Source organism: Coturnix japonica, unplaced genomic scaffold (genome assembly GCF_054131305.1).
Source record: "Coturnix japonica strain WE unplaced genomic scaffold, WE-NBRP24 Scf041, whole genome shotgun sequence".
Lineage (NCBI taxonomy): Eukaryota > Metazoa > Chordata > Aves > Galliformes > Phasianidae > Coturnix > Coturnix japonica.
Window position 1 is genome coordinate 2,419,932 of NW_028188944.1, and position 20,955 is coordinate 2,440,886.

Genomic DNA, 20,955 nt, shown 5'->3' on the forward strand with positions numbered 1-20,955 from the left:
TCCATTGCACTGCAGCATCACACAGGGCAGTAATGGCAGTTCATCATCCTCACCAAAACGTGTGACAGAATCTCACAAGGAATCAATTTCCCCTGGAAACAGCCACTCGGAAGGGCCTCCATTGAGCTGGGAGCTCCTCCCCAGCCCAGCTGTTCTGCTCAGACTCCTTCCAGCAGCCGCCCAGCACCAAACCCAGCTCACCTTATTGGCCTGCTCAGTCCAGGCTGTGCCCAGCTCACACACACGCCGCAGCGGTGCCTGCAATGGGCTCCCAAAGGATGATCTCCAACAAGGAATGCTCACAGCTCAGTGTCTGTGTGCAGCACGCTCACCAGAGCACCAGCTCTGCTTGACAGCTGGGGGCCAAACCCTCCCAACCCAGCAATGACTGTGACCTCACACAGACCCACATCACTGCTGCTCTTTCATCATAAACACAGGCAGCCAGTACCTCCTAGATCCAATTGTAAGAGACCAACACAAGGGTCACCCAGTGGGGTTATCTGAAGTAAAGTAACAGAACTGAGGTGACTCTTGTCACAACACTGGGAATGGGGACCAAACCTTCAGGCCAGGTTTCTTGCAGTTAAGATTCCTCAGAGGGAGGTTTGCAGTCCCAGAGAAGCCCATGAGCTCCTCTGCACGATGCTCGGAGCAGAGCTGCCTCGTGATTCATCAGTGCTCCATTCCATAACTAAGTACATCTCAGATGAAATAATAATATTTCATGGTCACTTCTTCCTTTCTGTGAGACAAGCCTTAAATGTGTCTTTTTAAAGTCGTCGTGCACCGAATCTACAGCATGCTAGCAATATAGGTAGGTATAATGACATCACATAGAATGGAGTGTTTGCAGGGCTTAAGGCCGTGAATCACGGGTGAGATGTGATATTCCCACTGCAATGATGCTTTTAGGGCAGGTTTAAGTGCCTTCCGCTTTGTGTAACGTGGAGTCTGTAGGATGACAATAATGATTGTGGAATCACACTCATCTTTGAGCTCTAACTCACATCCACGTCAGGAGCCTTCCCAAAGATCAGGCCCTGGTTTGTCTGCCCTGCTGGGCCCAGCTCAGTGCAGGACAGGAGATGGATTTCTGCTGTCCCTGTGCTCAGACTCCACAGCCCAAGATAAGCTGCAGCTGAGATCTCAGAGAGCACTCTGAGGTTTCTCTGCAGCTGTTTTCTGCTGCTGTTACACAGCACGGAATAGCTGGGACCCCACAGGCACTGCCCTCGCACCAATAACTCCATTGTGCTCAGGATGTGCCAATGTGCTGAAGTCAAACTGTGCCATGTGGGTTTCACACAGATCGAACGCAGGCTGCAGATCTGCTGGCAGCCCTCAGGAGCTCCCCTGCCCTAATCCCACTCTTGCACTCCTTCCCTTCGTGCTCTTGTGGCCTTTAATAACACCGTGACACCTGACAGCCTCCTCCTGTCTGTAAGCTGTCATTTTATGCAGCCGTTTCTCTTCCGTTTACCCCCCAAACTGAAGATGTTTCCCTGCAGTGAATAAGCGATGAGGTTCTTTTCACCTCTCCTTGGACAACTTCCTTTATTGTTTTTTCGGAGCATTAGGGACTCTGAGACCCTGGAGAGTGTCCAGAGAGGAGCAATGGAGCTGAGAAGGGCCTGGAGCTCAGTGGGGTCCTATGGGGGTGACCAAGGGGACGGCAGGCAGCCAGTTTTCCCTGTTTTTCTCTCTGGATCCATCCCCGCCTCAATGGGGCCATCAAACCTTTTTGCTGCAGAACCCGCAGGCACTTCACCTTGAAGGATCATTACCTACATTGAAACTACTGTTACATGCAGGCGCACAGGAGTGCCCTGGTTTTCACAGGCTCTGGGCAGAGACGTTCAGGTCTGACGGCATTTGGGGCATCACTAATTGAGCTGCAAAATGAGCTTATAGCTCCTGACTCCTCCCATCCAGAAATATCGCTCCTATATCGGCCCGCGCTGCCGGAGCTCACGGGACTCGGCTCCCCGCCGCCGGGATCGGGTGGTGCGTGCGGGACCGGGGGTCGGGCTGTGTTGTGTTGTTGTGTTGTGTTGTTGTGTTGTGTTGTTGTGTTGTGTTATGTTGTGTGTTCCCGGTGTTCCACTGCCGCTCTCCAGCTCGGCTCGTTCCGGCCCCGCATCGTTCTGTGACTCCCCCCCCCCCGCCCCTTGACGGCTCCATACACGCACACGGCGGCAGCACGGCCCGCGCGGCGCACACGGGGATGCCGCAGCTCCGCCCCGCCCCGCCCGGCCGCAGCTTTGTCCGCTCAGCGCCGCGTCTCGGTGTCGGGGCGGCGCCGCGCGGCTCATTGGGTCCCGTTGGCGGGCGGAGCGCGGCGGGTCTCGGCAGCAGCAGATTGGAACGGAGCGGATCGGAACGGAATGGAGCGGATCGACGCGGGGCGCAGCGCATCGCTGTGGGGCCGGCACGATGCTGGAGATCCAGCTGGATGATGGCGGCGTGGGGGGGTACCCGGGCGACGACTATTGCTCGGGGTCGGTGATGTCGGAGCGGTTGTAGGGCCTGGCCAACAGCATCTACCGCGAGTTCGAGCGGCTCATCCACTGCTACAACGAGGAGGTGGTGAAGGAGCTGATGCCGCTGGTGGTGACGGTGCTGGAGAACCTGGACTCGGTGCTGACCGATAACCAGGAGCATGAGGTGGAGCTGGAGCTGCTGCAGGAGGACAACGAGCAGCTGCTCACACAGTACGAGTGGGAGAAGGTGCTGCGCAAACAGGCCGAGGAGGTGAGTGAGAGCAGCCCAGCGCCAACGGGGCCCGGCATCCATCTTGTGCGCGGCGCCAAGGGCCGGGGATGCGATGCGATGTGATGCGATGATATGATGCGATGCGATGTGATGATGTGATGATGTGATATGATACCATTTGATACGATGTGATGTGATGTGCTGCGGCGGTACCCGCATCGCAGGCCGCACTCCCGCTCCGCGCAGCCCGTGCGGAGGGGAAGGGGAATGGCTGGGAATGGCTGGGAATAGCTGGGAATGGCTGGGAATAGCTGGGAATGGCTCCGCGTTGCTGCGCTGCCCCGAGCTCGAACACCGGCTGCACGGGGATGACTGGAGGATTCCTGCCGGTTTCGGGTTTCAACGCGGCCCTCAGATGGTTGATGTCTTCCCTGTACTTCCCCTGCCCTGGAGATGGTTCCCTGTCTGATCTCAGCGGCCTTTCCCCGGGCGCTGCGGGTCCCGGATCCCCGGGGCTGCGGCAGGTGCTGGGAGCGGGCGGCATCGGGGCACAGCGCCTCAGGCGGGGACAAAGGAGCCGAGCTGAGCGCGCTGCTCCACACTGAGCGCTCGAGTCCGCCGACACCACCGGCATCTTTCTGGCCATAGGCGCAGCCGGGCGGCTCCGGCCTCCAGCAGGGCCGGTCTGCGACGTGCCGGACACATTGGTACCGCTAGAAGTGTAATGCTGCCGTGTCATCAGCGTGTCTTTGCAAAGCTGCTGGGAAAGGAATGTATGCGTCTGTATTGGCTGTGTTTTAACACTGGGAGAGTAGAGGGTTTTTTCCGTCCCAGGAGTCTTGCTCAGAGTCAGGTTTTGATTTGCTTAGATGTGGTAAATGAAATTCCTTCATGACTCCAGAGTAAAGCGCCGTGCAGTATTTCAATGGAGGTGCTCTGGGTGCTGGATGGCGAGGACGTGAGCCCAGGACATTTATCGTCCTGTACTAATGCTGGGCAATTTGGGTTGTAGCCTTAAGTTTTAAGTATGTGTTAATAAAACTTACAGCTGATCTTTTCAAATTCATATGAAGGCAGGGAGGGATTGAAAAGCAATTCCAAGTGTGGGACTTCATTCCACAAGCCGGTATTTTGTAGCTTCTGAGAATTAAATACTTGGAAATGTGCTGCTGCTGGGGAGGAGTGTGGCTCGGGGCGTGGGGTGGAACAGCCCCATGGATGGATCCTGCATCTTTGGACTCGTATCTTTCTGCTCTCAGTTTACCAGGTACAGGGGGTGCTGCTTCCTGCTGTGCCTGCTCCTGGAAGCAGATGTGGTGACAACATTTACGTCCTGCAGGGACGCTCGGACCCACAGCACGGTGCTGTTGGCAGATGTAAAAGCACTCTGTCATCCTCAGGCGCATCTGAGCTGAATGGGCAAAAAAGTATCTGCATAGGGCCTTGTTAGCAGAAAGGAATAGATAATGTGCTTCTATGAGAACAAATGGGTTTTGCCCCCTGTGTAGCCTCTGCTATCAGCTCACGTGTGTGAGATACAGCTGTCATTCCCTTTGTGTGTGACCAAAGCACACCATTATTTGCAGCAGTTTCCTGTGTGCCTCTTCCTGTGCAGTGGATTACGTGTTATGGAAGTGAAAATCTCTTATGCTACAGAGAATTCTGCTGTTCATCAGCTCATTGTAAGCAGAGAAATGCACCCCCCACCTGAGCACGCCTTGCACTTCTGTAGCAGGGGAAGCCCATCTCCGTCCCTGAGCAGCACTCGGCGCTGTGTGCTTTGCCTGTCCTGGGTCTGCAGCTTCCAGCCCCACCTTCAGTGGGGGTTCCACCTCCAGGAGCGATGTTCAGTCCCTTGCTGTTGAGTTCTTTGCGTGTATCAATGATCATTTCAACAGCTGCAGCAATGCTGGGGAGCTGGGAGTCGGTGATCACAAAGTAATTTGTTCCTGTATTGCAATACCATGTCATGGGCGTCTGATTACATCGTTAGTTTATTGATGTTAAGTGAACTGAAACCAGCAGTGGATGTTATTCTCTGGCATAAAAGTTTTGTCGTATCCTCCTGTTTCCGCTACTGCAGAACCACCAGATCTTGTTTTACATAAGCATGCACCCAGCCATGTCCTGCTCCATTGGGGCAGCTTGCACAGCCTTCATTTCCCTTCCTCTGAAGCAGAGGTTTCTGTCTCCATGTTCTGCCACTCATTTCCCCAGGATGGTTGCATTCAGTATCTTTCAAAATACTCTCAGCCAAAAGCGAAGCTTTTCTGGACACTTTGACTGCAGAGTGACTCAATATTTTCCACTTGCTCTAAAATAGGGCAGCAGAAGCACCCGGACAAGAGCACTGAAGTCAGAAGTCCCTTGAAATGAAGCAGTGCAGTCAGTCTGTGATTGCAGGGCTCAGAATGTCACATTTCTTTTCCTTGACCTCCAAACCACTGAAGCTGTGGAACAGCGTCAGCTTTTCAGTATTGCCGTGTTCTTCCACCTGCTTTGCATTGTGTGAGCGCAGGGTAATGGCTGCACCTCTCCTAGAGCCCATTTAAGGGCTGACTGCTGCTGGCAAGGGTCTCTTTCTGGAGATCCCCCCTTGGTGCAGCTTTCCCATGTGAATCCAAGATCTTCTGCTCCAGGTGAGCGATCTTCTTCCCTTCCTTTATAGCACCTCTGTTGTGCCGCTCCTGTCATTGCACAGAGCTGGGGCTGCCCTGTCCCAGTGCAGAGTACAGCACTTCCCTTGTTAATCCTCATGTGGAGCCTAATGCACATCCCACTAACTCGTCAAGCTCTCACTGCAAGGCCTCCCTACACCCCAGGGAGCCAGCAGCTCCCACTATTTAGTGACATCTGCATCTTATGCATAGGACCTTGCATAGGAATTTTCTTCCTGCTCTGTAGCGGGTGTTAGGATGGCACCCACTTGTAGGAGCACAGAACTGGGAGGGACCTGCTGACTCAGCAGCCCATTCCTCAGCACTGCAGGCAGTTGCATTACAGAAGCTGCTTCATAAATGTATCAGGCTTTGTCTTAAAGCCATTACTTAAACCTCTTGTGTCTGCTCTTCTAAAAGTGACCTCCTCCTGAATTCCACTTTCTTTTTTTTTTTTAACTTGCAGCCTGTTTTTACTGGTTTGTTCTTGTGCCAGCATTGACTTTTACTCCAAGTAACTTCTGCCTCCATGAGATATCTGTGCCTTTGAAGTATTAATAGAAACCAGTCCTGCCTTTGGTCTGCACTGTGTTGGTGGCACGAGCCGAGCTCTGCTCGCTGCCTGCTGGAGGAGGGTCAGGTTGGAGTGCCCCATGGAGGGATCTGTGTGCAGCTGGTTTGGGTGACACTTGGCTGTGCCTGGTTTGATCCCTGGGCATGTGGGGCTGCAATAGCAGGTGGCTTTCCTGGAAGGCTTTAGCATGAATTGGAGTGTTGCACTGTTCAAAATGACAATGGTAGGATTTATCTGGTGTGATCACCCTGCGTGTTCACCTGTGTGACATCCTGTTGGCTGGAGATGGCAGCACGTCTGTCTGTCTCCTCACACTGTGTTGCAGCTGATCTGGGGCTCATCTTTGCTTTGTGCTCAGCTCCCTTCTCTCAAGTCTTCTCATTGCAGTCACGATGTTTGCATGCCCTTGCCCAGTCCCAGCTCCTCTCTGACCATCAGCATCGCTTCGTTCCTCCTGTGTGATGTTTTGATTCTCTTCATGAGTGGCATCTCCCAGTCCGGTCTCATCTGCTGCACTTGAGTAGCACCTCCTGCCCTGTCAGCCCCACTTACCACAAGGCTGCCTTGAAGAGCTCTGTTAGCTGCCCGTGCTCCCTTTGTGCTCCTCTACAGTGATCCATGGTGTGCGGGGGCAGAGCTGTGTCAGGGCTGGGAAGAGCCCATCTGCCTGCCCTGGCTCTGCCATAGCACCAGGCCTGCTTCATGGAGAGCATTTAAAGGGCAGAGCATCTCATTCTTCTAAAAAAGGCTCAGATCCCTTGGAATAGGGATCCAGGAGATGGTTTTATTGATATATGCCAAAATAACAGCATTTGATTTCACAGAAGCATTTGAAGACCAATCTACAACTATAAAGTAGCTAACACATAAAAGATGTGCTTGTGAATCCTTGAAATTAGCAAGAGAAGCAAAAGCCCTTAAGGGCTGCAGTTGTCACGGGGATGTTATTTCACTGAGGCTGTGTGCTCCTGTGCAGGTGGAGGTGTTCCTTCAGAGGAGTGTTTCTCTTTGGGGAGGATAGCAAAGATTTGAGCGTGGGGTGTAGCTCAAAGCATCTGCCCACCAGGCAGTACTGCGTCCTGCCACCAGTGGGTTCTGCCCTATTTCTTTGTCTTGGCCTCCTAAGACAGAATACTGTCAACGTAACTTCCCGAATTGCCAGTTAATTACTGCCCCAAATTGTGAGTTGGAGGCTGCACAGCCTGCATTGGCTCCCTGGCTGACAGCCTTCCTGCAGGTGGGGAGTGGAATGCGGTGTGAGTCCTTCCTGCCCTGCAGACAGCCCCCTCCTCACAGTCAGCTGTGCGTCCAGCTGTGCATCCAGCTGTGCATCCAGCTGTGCATCCAGCTGTGTGTCCAGCTGTGTATCCAGCTGTGCATCCAGCTGTGCATCCTCCCTGTTCTCCTGGGCAGTACATCCCAGCGCTGCTCTCTGCCCAGCCGCAAGGTAAGGTGACGGCTGAGCTGCTGCTGTTCCCGTCAGCATGTAATACGTGCTGCCAGCCAGCCCAGATTAAGACCTTATAATAAGATTTCTGCATATATGCACATCTAGCTCACTCTGCCTGATTTATTGTTAATATGATATGATGGTTTCTGACCGCATGCTACTATTTTTAGTCATTTTCTTCCTCTGAAAGCCAGTAATGCAGGAAGCTCAGCCATCTCCAGTGTACCGCTGCTTTGCAGAGGAATACTCGTTCTTTCACTTAAGATGATTTTGTGCTCGTTGTTTTCCATTTAACGATGAGCGTGTGAACCATGGTGCTGGTTGTAACCTTATCCTGAGATGTTAGAGACCAGCAATCCTGCTTGAAATCCAGGGAGAGGCTCCAGCAAGACTAATTTGTATGTGTACAGCAGCGTCATGTTCCATCATTACTAACTGTTTAAAATATATCTGGCTCCTATAACTGCTGGAAAATTATCCTTTGAAAGCAAGTATGAAGGGATTGGAAAAAATAGTAATGCTGTGCTCGGCTTTGCTCTCCCAGGACAAGTGGGAGTGGGCTCTTTGTTCTTCCAGTTCACCCATTGATTTCATTGTAGTGGGGTAGAAAAGAAAGGAAGATTTTCCCTTCAACATCATTTGAATTACCCGTTCCTGAGACCTCACTTCTTGAGCCTGTCCAGGCTCCATGGCATCCCTTCCTTCTGTTCTGGTGCAGTTTGTAAACATATGTGTGGAAAATAGATAGCTGTGTGTTACTGTCAGTTAACATCTGCAATGTTGAAGTCACCCATAAGGACCAGGGCAGCTGGATTTCAGGTCTCTCTCAGTTCCTTAGAGAACAGTGCCTCCATGTCCCCATGCTTGCTGGGTGGCCACTCCCACGGCACCCACTTTATTTGCTTGTCTTGACTTTCTGATGCAGGGGGAGACACTGGCTGGGAGATTCTGATGGAGGAACAGCCAAGAAGCGTTTTGGAGCCAGACAGAGTGAGGAGCCGTTGGGTCCCTGTGCCCAGAGCTGGTGTTCGATCTCCGTAGGAGATGGAGCAGGATATTGCTGCAGTGCACTCACCTGAGATGCTCTTCTTCCCTGAGAACACTTAGAGTGGCATTAATTTTTAATGCTGCTGTCTCTGTTTCTTCTCCACGTGGTCGGCTCATTGCTAGTTAGCAGTTTGTTTGAGTACTTTGAGGCTGCAAGACAGACAGGACTAAGAAGAGCCTTAGTGTGGAATGTTTAATCTTCCAATCGGTTTCACTAAACTAAACCAAAGCAACGGTAGCAAATCCAGGAATCCTATTAAAGTTGACCTACATAGTGGGAATAAAATTGGTCTCCTGCTTTCTTTTGCTTCCTGTTTTACTGTTGAGAGTTCTGTGAATGTTTTCCTTAGAGTCAGTTAAAGTTTATTGCTACTCCAAGCACAATTCCTGCCTGGCTGGGTGGCACACACCTGGGTGGGGAGCTGGGAAGAGATGGGCACCTTGTGCCAGGAGAGCTGCACAAGAGTGAAAGCCAAGCAAGTGAGAAGGGAGAGGGATTTAGCGCTGGGCTGTAATTGGAAGTTTGTCAACAGAGCATTAGCATGGAGTGCTTCCAGCAAACCCTGAGAGGGGGCAGAGGGAAATACTGCTTTTCTTAGCATAGCTCCAACCAGTCCAAACCAAGTGAAATGGCTTCTTTAGGCCTGTTGCTCAGTGTGGCTGTCTTGGTTAGAACTTTTTCTTTTTTACTGATGCCCAGAGAAGACTGGCCGGGATTTTCTTGCTGTGAGGTCTCATCACTCACTGCTTCCATTCTGCACCAATTGAGGCATAACTCAACTTACAGAACTGAAAAAGTAAGACTCAAGTTTTTCTTAGCAGCTCTGGAGCTGAATGTGCCATCCTTATAGAATCACCTGTCAAAGTTCTCTGGTTTTTACCATGTAACTCTCTACCCCTTCTCTGATGTGTGCCTGAAAAAACCTCTGGTCTGAGATGTGGGAAGTGGATTGCAAAGGAGACTGTGAGGTGTGACGGTTGTGGGTTGGTTTTCCACAAGGCTTGTATGTTTCCTGCAAAATTTAGATGCAACATCATTAATAGTGGGAACTTTTTGATGTCTGAAGGAGATTTCTGACGTAGGCACTTCTAAATGCGTGACCGTAGACACAGAATTTGGCTTTTCTGACATAAAACTAACAGGAATCCAAATTCAGCCTAGCATGATAAAGGTGTTGTTGAAGATGATGGAACCGTGTTGGTTTACATAACTTGCATTGGCCAGCAGATTATATCTTAATGATACACAAAGTACATCTTTTACTTTATTTTAGAAGATAAGTATTTCTAGCTTGAGTAAATGCTGTTTTAACTTAAAGCACATAGAAATTCTTATCTCTTGCTTTTTTTGTGTGTATACATATATATATGTATATATACGCACACATAGTATAGGAGGAGATAAGAGGAAAAGTCAAATACATTTAGGTCTGTTCCTCATCCTTGCTCCCTTTCTGGTTTTTCCCTGTACAGAAGTTCATAGAGTTTGAAGATGCACTGGAACAGGAGAAGAAAGAGCTACAAATCCAAGTGGAACACCTTGAATTTCAGACTCGACAGTTGGAGCTGAAGACCAAAAACTATGCAGATCAGAGTAAGCAAAGTTGTGCACCAGATACGATTATGTAGTTTGCTTTCCATGAGCATATACTTGCAGATATTCTTCATGTGCTGTTTTTTCTTGTTTGTTTTAATGTAGTTTGTGGAAAGCCTGAAATCTGTGGCTGTCCCTTTCTTTGGTATAAAAATCAGAGCAATCTACAGGGTGCGACATATCCACACTAGTGTAGTGCAGGTTTCATTGCTTCTCTTGCATGGACCATGTCTAGATCTGTATGTTAGCTGATGGGTGGAATCTTTTCTTGGCAGTTTCACGACTGGAGGAGCGTGAATCAGAAATGAGGAAAGAGTATAATGCTTTACATCAGCGTCACACAGAGGTAAGCTGTTGCCTGATTCCTTCCAAATAAACAAACTCTTAGCTTACCCATAAAACCACATCAGAGAATTGGGTTTTTCATCCTGACAGTGACTAGAGCTTCAGAAACTTGAGAGCATCAACATTATCTGAAGGGAGGGTGCAAGGAGGATGAAGCCATGCTCTTTTCAGTGGTGCCCAGTGCCAGAACAAGAATCAGAGGGTGCAAACCGGAACACGGGAGGTTCTGTCTGAACAGCAGATAGCACTTTTTAAAAGAAATTTTAAGTAATTGGAAGTAAATGCTGGAAAACAATATTCAAAAAACAGAAATCACAGAATATCCCAAGTTGGAAGGGACCCATAATGATCATGGAGTCCAATGGAGTCTTTTGTTTTATTCTGTTTGCCTCACGTATTTTTTCCTCTTCTCAGATGATCCAGACCTATGTGGAACACATCGAACGATCCAAGATGCAGCAGGTTGTGGGAAATAATCAAACTGAGGGCAGTGTACCTGGGAGAAGGTAGGGCCATAACCTCTCCATATAATGTTTGCCATCCAGGAACTTATCAATTGAGTGCATATTTGCAAGAGAAAGAAACCAAAGGATCTTTCCCTGTGGGCATGGATTGTACCTGAAGCTTTTTGTAATGGGTTGAGGGTGAGTTGTGGATAAGTTCTCTAAGGTTTGACAGAGAAGATTTTTTGTGTTCTGTTACAAAGCTTAGACTTCATTGTGCTGCTGCAGATGGACGTCTTCTGGAAAGCAACGTTTGTGTTCTCAGGTATCATGTAAAAGACTGATCCATAAAATGGATGGGGATGGAAGAGAGTGTTCATTTGTGTGTGTCTGTGTGCATGTGTGATAGCCAGCGAAACTGGAGTAGTTAAACGCATTAGCCTTTATGTAACTTCTTCCCCAGTTTCTTAAGGGAAGATTTATCTGAGTCAGTCACTCAATAGATCTACTTATGCCCATGAAAGTGCTTTGTTTTTTTCCCCAAAGTGATCAGAGCCAGCCTCTGTTTAAAGGAATGGCAGTAGCAGGAAATGAAGTGCAGTATATAAAACCACTATATTAAAACCACATATAAAAAGATAATTTCAAATGAAGAAAAGAAGAAATATTCTTCCTATTTTCTAAACATAAGGTTATTTTAGTACCTTCTGTTTAGATCCGTAACATTTAAATACTAGTGTGTCCATTAGGTTTGGGATAAAGAAAGTGGAAGGAAGTGTCAGGTCTTGAAATAAACAATATAAGCTCTCTGGAAGCTGTGGCTTCCTTTTGCTGGGTTGGAGTGCCTGGGAAGGAATTCAGATCATCAAGGTTTTGGTTGTGTATTGTAAAACAGCAGAGGAGAGAGCAAGAGAGACACAAACTGCTCCCCGATTCCTTGCAGACGTGATGTTCCTTCCCCAGCCAGTGCTTGGCCTCCTGCCCGAGCATCGTGCTGTGAGGGGAAGGTTTGGGGGTCAGCCTCTGGTTCTGTACTGGTGCCTTACTGGTGTGCACACAGGGCTGCTGGGGGGAACGGGAGTTTTGTTCACAGCTGTTGGTAACATAACATTGTGTTAGAAGGAAGGGAGGATGCTGAAGGAAAATGGGCTCTGTAACTGCAGAACATCCATGTTTGAGACTTCTGCTGGGCTGTGTGCCTCTGCTGTCAGATGTCTCTGTACAAGCTCTTAGGCACACCCATGGTGAAGGAGAAACAGGGTGGATTAGGTCTTTGTTCAGTCCAACTCACCTCTCCCACCTACCTGAAAGGTATGAATGTTTGTAGGAAGAACAGCTGTGCTGATGTGTGCGTTCCTGTCTTGTTGCCATCTCCATGTCTCAGCTGGGAACAGGGGGAGCTGGGAATTGCTGAGCTGGCAGGGTGCAGCATTGCAGGAAGCCAAGCGTCAGTGTGTGGTCCTGTTTCTTTTGTTCTGCAGAGAGCAGCTCAGCTCTCCTGCCATGGAGAATATCCAGCAGTGTTTCAGGGGCAGCAATATAGCAGTTTGAAGCAGTTATACCCTAAACTCCAGAGGCAGAGAGACTTATCTAAGCTTTCTCCTGCACAAACTCTGAAGGACAGCACAAATCTGTAGCGGATCTAAAAGGAACTGGAATAGGAACATTCTGATCTGGCTGAGTTCTTTCCATATAGTAAGTTCTCAGTGCTGTGTTGTCTGCAGAGCAGTAAATTGGTGTCATGTCAGAGAGTGGCTTAGAAAAATAAAACTGATTACAGAATACAGTGTAACCCTTTCCCATCTGAAGGTAATGCTTTTCTAGCAGACCAGTGGAAAAATATAGAAATCTATACAAGGAAAGAAGAGCAGAAGCTGGATGGTGGCCTCTGTAGGTGAATGGAGGCAGGCATGATGGGTATGGAAAGAGAAGATATGGGGTGAAAAGAACCAGTAGGTTGTTAGGATTGTGAGAGTGTGTGTTCCTGACAGCTCCTTCAATAGGTTGTTTCTGTTTTCCTCTGCCCCAAACCAATCCTGATCACAGCTGTAATGGTTGGAGTGTGTTAGGCTGGTTGCCCCCCCACACCCCGTTCTCTAGTATGAAGGACAAACCTTGCACTGAGGATTGTCTCTATGTTGGAGGGATGCTATTCCATGTAACGTGTTGCTAGTTCCTGGAAGAATGGGAAGAAAGAGCAGCTCTCTGTGTCTGTCACAGCCCTTGCCAGGCCTCCATCTGAATCTGTAGGAACAGCAGCTGGGAAGTGGGTCGTTTTCCTTCATTTCAAACTTTGGGCTGTTCATGTGTGCTGTATTTGTGTATGTTTGTGCCTTTGAGGGTTGTGTGGTCCTGTGTCTGCACAGCTGCGTGTGGGTGAACACCAGCACTTGTGAGTTGGTACACTGATGTGTTTTGGGGGGGATATGGGTGTAATATCTCAATGTCTTCCTACATGTTTGTGAGTGCATTTGGTTACCTTCACCTGTGGATGTGCTTGGGTGTGTTTTATATGGTAGACTGTGTAAATACATATTTGCATAAGGCTGTAAATGCACCAAGGGTGCTTCCTTGTCACTTGAGAGAAGATGGTGCAAGAACTGCTGGGGGGTGTGTGTGTCTGCTGCCATCTGAGGAGGGGAATGGGTACAGTGCACACCTCCAAGTAGTATGAATAAAAGTGCATGCATTCGCTGTCTCTGATAGGGCTGCATGTTTGCATGGTCTTCATTCTCTAATAGTTGTTGTTGTGTTTTTTTGTTGTTTTTTTTTTTTTTTGTCTTGCTTTTTGTGCAATTGCTGCTCTGTTTTGGCTGTTACGTTTGTCGCTGCAGTCATCGCCAGTCATGGAGGAAAAGGTAAATCCTACTGCTATTTGTTAATCATAGTTCTGGAGGTTGCTGTTGGGTGGTCGTGGTGTGATGCTGAAAGGTTCTGTGCTGGCCTATTTGCCCTCTTTGTGTACTGACATCTGCATTAGATTCACTCACATGGCACACTTCCCTTGGCTGGTGCAGAGGGAGCCAGCAAGCTGCTACATCAGGAAGGAGCTCATGCACCCAAAGCAGAAGGGGCAGAGGCTGGATTCCAAACCGGGATCATCCCTGTGTGATTGGATATTTTAACTTCACCTTCCAGATTACTTTAAAAAGTTGTCTTTTCTCCTTTAAATTAGAATCATCAAATCACCAAGGTTGGAAAAGATCCCCAATGATCCAAGTGTCCACCTACCACCAATATTTCCCTTCTAAACCATGCCCTGCCTACCGCATCTACACGTTTCTTGAGCACTTCCTATATGAGCACTGTCATGGTTTAATAATTTTGTAATTTTGCTATCAGTATTCCACATCATAACATCATATAAAGCATGAATAATTTTACTGAATCTGCAACTTACAGAAGAAGACTACATCTCCCAGAGAACAACACGATGGGTCACGGGACCTGGACTCTATATTAACTCGGTCGCAGAACAGACTGACGTCTTTCGAGTTCTGGCGTTCAGGGGAGTGTGTGGGAGCCTTCAGCCGTTCGCCTAGATTCACAGTAGGCCTCTCGGTTACGGGACTCATTCTCTCTCCTATTTTGCTTGATTTGTTAGCTCAATTTTCAATTTTCAATTATATTGTATTATATTGTGTTATCCGGTATTTCGATATAGCATTTAGTAAATAAGTGTGCCTCCTTAGATCGTTGCCGCTGTTTTCTTTTCCTAATTAACTTTTTCCTTTCGGCCTAGGGCCCCTCCGGGGCCCATGGCCCCCTGTCACGGACGCAGGTGGATTTTTAGATCAAACAGTGACAAGCACAAAATACACCTCTTTTCTAAGCAGGGCAGGAAATGCATGTCACCAGTAACTGTCAGAATGCACATCTGACTTTGGCTGAGGCAGTGAGTTCCGCACCCTCAGCCTACAAAGAGGGCTGTTGCCACCTTGCAATGATGGCAAACCTAGTAGTTCTGTTACATTTTCTAAGCTTTAAGGTCTTACAGGAGGAGCATTCTGATCCAGGTTTTGGCTACTGCAAGCCCTTATAGAGGCTTTTGCTGTTTTCCTCACAACATGAGGTGGAACTAACCAAGTGCTCAGAGTCCCCCTGGACCAGAAGGACGTGGGTGTATGAAAGTCACTCCAAAGGGCTGTAGTCAGCACTGAAAATTTATAGCAACCCTGAGGATATTCTGAACTACTCTGGGGACTGGTAACACCAACATCAGGACTGTTAAACTGAAGTTATCTTTCCTGCAGTTTTTCCTTGATGGGGCACAGAAAGCAGCCATTCCAAGCAGGAGCCATGCTGGCACAGCGGTGCAGTGCGCCGTGTCAGCTGGACAGTACTCAGAATGGAAAGGCTGAGCATTGGTCTCTTCCGTTAGACATTTTGCTTTCACTTTGTAAATGAACTCTTTTCTGCCCCTGCCATGTCAGTGTGTTTGAGTCAGTCCTGGGGCAGCCTCAGATGCAGCTGCAGTTGTTTTTCACCCGTGGTCACAGATCACAGGATCACAGAACAGGTTGGGTTGAAGGGACTGCTGGAGGCTGCCGGTCCCACTGTGTGATGGTGGTAGCTGAGCTGAGTCTTGGTGAAATGATTGCTGTGTCCAGGAGCAGTGCTGTACTGGGCTGGCATGGAGCCTGATGGAGCAGGGAAGCAGATCGGTGTCTTGCAAGGAGGTGTTGACTGCTGCCCTGTTTCTGGAGTGTTCATGCTGACAAGCTACTTTCTTTTTTGAGTTTCCACCTCCACTGCTTGCTCTACATTTTCTCCCACTGGAACTTGGTCCCCAAATCTGTGCCAGCTTCCATATTGAGAATCAAATCCACAGCTTGCTAGTCACCTGCACTTGCCAGAAAGGAGAGTGATAAAGAAAAAGTAATACAGACATCTGGCTTTATGAGTGATGCATTTATTTATAAGTTTGTATAAATTCTGAATTTTGAGAAGACTGTAGTTGGATATGGAGGAGGAATCACAGAATGCAAGTATTACTTCTCTTGCTTAGTATTAGAAGTGATCCAAAACCCACTGATTTCTGCTGTTGGTGCAAACCAGGTTTGGGGTGGAATGTGCAGAAGTGGCGTGTAGGTGACTCACTTCAGCCTCTTTCTTCGTTCAATGATGCCCATTTTGTTGTGGGATTGTCTGCTGTGGCGTTTTCCCACGGTGCACCCATTTCTCAAAGGACACATTGGTTTGAATTTGCTCGGTTTCTTTGCACTTTTGCTTTTCCTTCAAACACTGCATGGGGGTGCTGATGTCAGTTGTGCCTGTCCTGGTCACTTGACCCCCTTTGACTTTCTAGGCAGATGGTTGGCTCTACCTGTAGACACTCTGGGTCTGAACAAACAGCACCATGGAGCTGTGGGTTTGGGAATCCACACAACTGCTAAGCTGGGGCAAGGAGTGCAGTTCAGTTTCTAATGACTAACATTTTGCATGAGCTAGTGTGCTGTTTCTTTTGTGTATGAAGCTCGTAAACAGCTAACAGATTGGCTTTCCCTCTCTCTCTGTTTCTCTGTTTAGCAGGAAGGAGCATCCTAACTCTCTGAATGTCTTCCCCCTCGCGGATGGCATGGTACGTGGGCAGATAGGGGCCAAGATCGTCCCAACACTGGACCACTGGCACCTGAGTGGCCTCGGGCAGCTGCAGTCCAACTCCAGCTACAAGGTTTTACAGACCATCACAGAGCAAGGGTTTCCCACTCTGCCACTGTCAATAGCATCCATGTTTTCATTAAGGTGGAGGTTAACCTGTGTCCATAACCCTTTGCAGCCTCTTCCTGCTGTGAGTTTACTCTTGTGGTGGCTGTGATGAGGTGGGAGGATGTCCCATCGCAGATCTGGTGTACAGTGTGGGATGGATTTATAAGGCTCCTCATGCTTGTTACCCCCTTGTCTCAGTGTTAATCTCTTGGCTGGCCCTAAGTTGAAAAGAGTATATGTGAGGACAGTTAGAAATATAGTGAAGATAAAATCCTTACCTTTTTTAGCTTATTTGTGAGAGGAAATGATGGAACCTGCCTCCTCTCTTTCCCTCTCTAAGAGCAAAGCTTTTGCTCCTCAGATGGGGCTAGAAGTAGAGTTACTCTTGCTCTTCAGCAGTTGTTCTTTTTGTCTTACCACTCTTCTGGCCTTCCTATTTTCAGCTAAAAGGGGTACTAAACATCTGACTGCCCAAGTCCTGCACTGTGCTTTTAAAGCTCTTCACTTCCTCACACATCTGGTCTGCAGCTCTAGTCTTGTGCTGTGTATATCCAGTACGCCTGTCACATTCAGTGCACTGCCTTCTGCACTGGGGCTTGCCAAAAGCCTCACAGCATGGCAGCCACACCAGAGCAGCTGGATCGTTGTGCCTTTTGCTTCAGGTGCTGTGCCATTTGGAGACTGGTCTGAGTTCAAAGACCCAGAGATTGTGCTCTTAGTTGACAGATCTGTGCATTTATTAACAGCTGAGGCCGCTCATGATGAGCCATCTTTCCCACATTCTGTGCCTGCAAACTTCTCAGTCTTTACTCAGAATCCTACCAGATTCTTAAACGATGTTTCCCAGGTGCCTGGTGTCAGCCCTGACAGCCAGTGATGCATCCACCCAGCATGGCTTGCAGTGTGTCCTCCCTGCAGAGCTTCTGGTCTGCTTTAAAGGTGTCTTAAAAGGCACTAATCAGATCCTACACTAATTTCTGGAGAGCTTTACTGCAGTTAGGGAATAGCAAAACCACAGTGCAGTGGGATGTGGATGTGAAGGTGTAGCTTCAGATAGTCTGACGTGTGCCAGCACATTGCTGCACACAATCACACGGCAGCCAAAATGTACAGAGAGCGTATTTGTACTTCTGGAAAAAATTTATTCCTTTGGATCTCTGAACAGCACTGCACACTGTGGTATGGGTGTGCTCTTGAGCTCTCTGTTGGTCAGGCATGTGTGGCAGGTGTAAGCCTTTAGAGGAGCTGGAACAAAGTTGAGGTGAGATCCACCTTCCAGACTACTGAAGGCATGATTCTTTCAGAGATATCATTGCGGGGCTTCTGAGAGGTTTTCAGTGAGAGCTGAGGGGAACTCAGCAGTAATTCAGGATCTGCATTGCAGGAGAATACAGCGGGAATCCACATAGATTGTAAGCTTTGGTTTCCAAGCTCAAGTAATGGAGAGTTACTGACTTGATGACTTTGTCATTTATTATTGGTGATGTCAGGCAAAAAGTCCATTTCTGGTAAAAAGAAAACATGCAGAAATAGTACCGTGCTGCTCTACATGTATTTGATGGGTGGGTCTGGGGCTTGTGTTGATGCTTGCTAGGAAAATTCAGAAGTGGGAAACACAATAAGGAGGTCAGCTGATAGTGTGCAGATAGAGCTCGGGCTATGGAAGACTTGGATAGCTGGGGTGTTAGGGAGGATTTCCTAAGGCTGTTGAAGAAACATATGAATAATTAAAAGGACTGATTATCTGACTCTGGATTTGCAGTTTGGAATGGAAAATTTTCCTCCTGCGAGCTACTTGTGTGCACTCTGACTAAAAATGCTGTTTTTCAGCTCTTCTGCATGGCTGAAATCTCAGCAGTGGTGATCGTGCACTTCTTGCTTTTTCTTCATCTGCTCTGATATTTCACTGACATCGACTGCAGACACGTAACTGACTTTATTTTCCTAATATGTGTATCTTGGCTTTTCTGGCTAGTTTTCCTTCTTACGGGGCCATACATTAGTTATGTTTTAATTGTACTTGTGTACTTATTATGACTATTTTCTGTTTAAGTTGCTGTCCTTTGTTATTTTCTTTTTATATTCAGTTGCACATTTATTTTACATAATGATTTGGAGATGAAAGTCCTTAACGTTTTTGTTTTTATGTACTATGCTTTCAGTGTTATAACCATACAAGTGTGACTACTCATGGTGACATATGACTGCTATGAATGTTGAGCCTTTGCAATGCATTTTGGAGGTCACTACTGCACATTTGATGTTTAGGAGGTTGACAGGTATGGCTGTAGGTAAGTGGTGGCTGTGGAGTTTTCTTTGGGTGAGCTCTGGGCAATGCAGTGTGCCTCCTGGACTGCAGAGGAGAGCTGTACAGTCGGTAAAATATCTGGAACAGTAATAGTGGAACAATCAGAAGGACAGTAGAAGGAAGATACCAGCGAAGTTTAATAGATGTTCTGGACTGCGAAGAAAAGTGCCTTGGTAGTGTTAACATTTGAGAGGAATTTCTCCAGGGCAGGTTGGTAGTCTTAATAAAGGACACTCTCTAGATGACTACAAACTACAATTGTATAATCATAGAGTGTAATTACATTTGTAATAACTCCCTGATGTGTTCTGGGTGAGAGAAGGATAATGTCAACAAGCAGGAAGCTTGTATTCTCAATACAAGTATCACTCTATAGATGCTGTAGAACTTCTAAATGACATCTAGATCCCAAGTCCAAGAATTGACATCTGCACATCCCTTTTGCAGGGCTGAAATTCTCACAGACTTCAGTTATGCTTAAAGGTTGTGGGTACAAGAAGGAGCTCTGAATCTGTTCATCCAACAGAAGTGTTTTTTTGGGTGGGGGAAGAGGTTTTATGATTGCACTTTATGCTTGGAACTCTTTGTTGTCCCTCTGTATGACAGAAAGCACAGCAGGTAAATTGCAGCTGAAGTGTTAAAAGGTTTATTGGATCACGTTCCCAAAAAATGAACTAAACTATTAGAAAAGTAACTCACAAAACAGGAATCTGGAGTGGAGGTGAGAAGTGTGGTTTCCACATGTAGCCACAGTGAAGTGTTTCCATCTCAGTTTTGCTTGTAAAATCAGCAAATGTGCAGGGAAGCCATTGGAACTTCCATGTGGGAGCGTGGGGGCTGCTTGGACTGAATGTGCAGAAACCAAACAAGACATCAATTTTTCTGAATGGTCAAATATTAAAAATAAACCTTTCTATATAAATGCACAGATGTAATATAGAACCTTTTGACTTGTGCCATGCAATGCACTGCAGGGTGTTTTAAGATAAGCATAGTGGCCGGTCTAATTAAGGGAAGGTGTTAATAAGATTCCAGATTAAAAAAAAAAAAAAAAAAAGGCTGCAAAGGGTTAATATATTTCAGTATTTCTCTCATCCCATTTTGAATTGCTTTGTTATGTTGTGCAGTTAATGTTAGAACAGTAGAGCAAGACTTAGAAATTAGTGAACCAGCATCACAGCTCCGAGGATGGGAGGCCTGAAGCAGCTGCTGAGCAGTCTGAGCCTCTGCAGCAGTTGCACAGGAGGGGAGAGGCAAGCAGTAACAATTATAGCTGAGTCTGGGTGTGCGGCTGCTGAGCGTCACTGCACCCAATTGCAAGTCATCAGCACATAGAACTCTCCAAATTCATTTTGCCATCTCCCTGCTGGCAGCAATTAGAGTGGGCTGCCGTAAAGAAAGGAGAGATCTCATTTGGTACTGGGGATGATTACTGCATCGGTCAAGACATTAATTGGCTGACTTTGAAGCAGCGCTGCTTTAATTGACAAACAAGGGCTGCAGTGTAAAATCCTCACAAAGCCTTACAAGTCTCCCATGTTTTTCAAGAGGTGTTAATACAAGAAATGGGGCTGTAATGTCTGTAAAGCTGAGACTCACTCATGCACATTTCACAATGGAAGTCTGTTGCCTTCGTTAATTTGTCAGCTTCTTATTTTTGAGTTTCTGGGTCTTGCCTTATCAATTTGGGGAGACCACACCTGTTTCTTCTGTGCTGTCAAGCCAGACCCATGCTTGGCAAGCTTCTGTGTAACATCATGCGGGGACATAGGGCTTCCCCCACTAGCAAAATCGGACCATCAGTTTGTTATCTGCTTTGCTTCTGCAGCTTGGTGTAAGAAATACGCTGCTGTTCTCTCAACGCAGGGGATTCTCATTCTTGTTATGTCAGTGGCTTACTGTAATGGCAGCTTCTGGATCCTCTAAGAGCTCACATCTTTCCCAAGCAATGTCCGTGTTACCTTCCAGTCTTGGGAAATGCTGTCCTGGCTTACTGCGAGTGCCAAAGCCCTTCAGCTTCTGCTGTAGTCAGTGGCAATTGGAGGTGCTTTTCACTTATGAAAAGACCTTCTTCCTTGAGGTGCATGATGAAGAGGTCGCATAAAGATGTGGC

At 47.6% G+C, this 20,955-nt stretch overlaps 1 long non-coding RNA gene and 1 pseudogene across 1 annotated transcript; both read left to right on the forward strand.

Annotated features, from left to right (window-relative positions):
- Positions 1-2,436: 2,436 nt before the first annotated feature.
- LOC146752772 (C-Jun-amino-terminal kinase-interacting protein 3-like) lies at positions 2,437-10,153 on the forward strand (annotated as a pseudogene).
- A 176-nt stretch (positions 10,154-10,329) lies between these two features.
- LOC146752773 (uncharacterized) lies at positions 10,330-13,910 on the forward strand. The gene is made up of 3 exons (XR_014940390.1): positions 10,330-10,383; positions 10,797-10,888; positions 13,660-13,910. It is a non-coding gene; the product is annotated as an uncharacterized LOC146752773 (long non-coding RNA).
- Positions 13,911-20,955: the final 7,045 nt, after the last annotated feature.